The 1,728-nt window shown below is 37.2% G+C and overlaps 1 long non-coding RNA gene across 2 annotated transcripts in view; it reads left to right on the forward strand.

The window, feature by feature from the left end:
• LOC116672833 (uncharacterized) overlaps positions 1-1,728 on the forward strand; it is a 31,375-nt gene that overhangs the window by 27,903 nt on the left and 1,744 nt on the right. The gene's annotated exons all lie outside the window — the stretch shown is intronic.

A 1,728-nucleotide genomic window follows, 5' to 3' on the forward strand; every position in this document is an offset into this window, starting at 1 on the left:
ATCTCTATCTCACTATCTTTCTCTCTCTCTCTCTCTCTCTCTCTCTGTCTCTCTCCCCTTTTCTCCCCTGGTCAGCTATGAGAAAACTATTAACAACGATTTTCATATTGAGTTATCTCATTAAGACCTCATCTTAGTGAATATTTACAGGTCTCCTGGTTTATAATAGAAGGTTTAACATTTGAAAACGGGTGATTGCTGACACGTGGCCACATGTAGCTTTGATACAGCTCGAACAGGCCTTTTAGACATACCTGTTATTGTGCTTTGTAACTAAAGAGTACGTTTTAATTTTTTTTCATTTCCTTTACACAAACAAGAAAAATTCTTCAGGTAATGAAGCTGTAGACGTTTCTCTTAGGTTCGATTAAGCCGTTTGAAGACACAATTAAATCCAAAGCTATGTAACCTACATACGCAGTATTTGGGTTGTGTTAGAATTAATAAAAGTTGAATTGTTGTTAATATTAGTGACACACCTGCTTTATCCCTCAGAAAGAATACCAGCACTAATTTTGTCTGTATTATATCATATTTTCCACATAATTAAAAAACCCTATGTGCCACACCCCTCACTGATGCTTTCTAGTAAGGCATCTTTTAATTATCGCCCATGAATCAGTTTTTTTAATTAGCGCTAATTTAAATTTCTTTCCGCATTGCATGTTGATATGGCTTTATGTTGGAACACCTCAAGGTACATCAGAGACTATGATGACCAGTAGGTAGGAATGGAGGCAGCGTGAGTCATCAAAGAAAACTCCAGTCATCCCACCTACATCCTACGTTTGACAGACATAGATCTGCCACTCTCGTACTACAGGGCCTGGCGCGCCTGGCAAGAGCTCCGCCATCACTGTAAAGCCAGCAAGAAACCCTGATTTCGCTCGCCGCATTCAGTGCATTCCGAACCCGTCTTCTGAGACCTTCAGTCTGGGAAATTATGAGCTAGTATGTTAGCATTTGCTCCTTATTTTTATTTCTTTCCCTTCTACTTCATTCCTCTAGCTAACACAAATACTTAGAAATAAAAGTTAATATTTGCGACAAGTTGTGCTGCTCTTCCCAATCAAACGCCCCGGAGGGAAAAGGGGAGACCCCCACTTTAATACACTATTCATTACTTGGAACTTGTCAATTATTTAACTAACTTTTGAAAAACTTAGAAAAATGTTTTAAAGTTCCTTCTGACATGGGCATGTTTCAAAGTGTCCTCATACTGACAATCTCTGATCTGTCCCGTCTATTTATGTCATACAGGTATGACATACAGTTTATTTTTTCAAAATATTGGCAAAAAGAATTAAAAAGAATATTCCCCTTTGGATAGGACGCAAAAAAACAAACCTGGTTTGACAAAATACATATTTTTATGCAAAACTGGCAGTAAGTCACAGTTTATTTTTTTTAACGATTTCCTGTGCTTAAAATGGCCTCACCTTTTATATTGAAAATGATAAACCACTAAGGACGCCTGCATTGCTTGTTTGTTTTTTTAAATGAAAAAAAGTGATGGAGCAATTGCAGATTGCCTCAATATTTAATCAGCGAGACATATAAAGTAATTTATATTGGTTGTTAAACAATGTTAGAGAACAGCAAACCTAAAGGGAATGTGAAAGCTAACATAAAAACCATCACACTTCATCTTGAATAAAACACACGGGATGCATTTGTGCATGCAACTACACACACACACACACACACACACACACACACACACACACA

This window comes from Etheostoma spectabile, chromosome 23 (genome assembly GCF_008692095.1).
Source record: "Etheostoma spectabile isolate EspeVRDwgs_2016 chromosome 23, UIUC_Espe_1.0, whole genome shotgun sequence".
NCBI classification, from domain to species: Eukaryota; Metazoa; Chordata; class Actinopteri; order Perciformes; family Percidae; genus Etheostoma; species Etheostoma spectabile.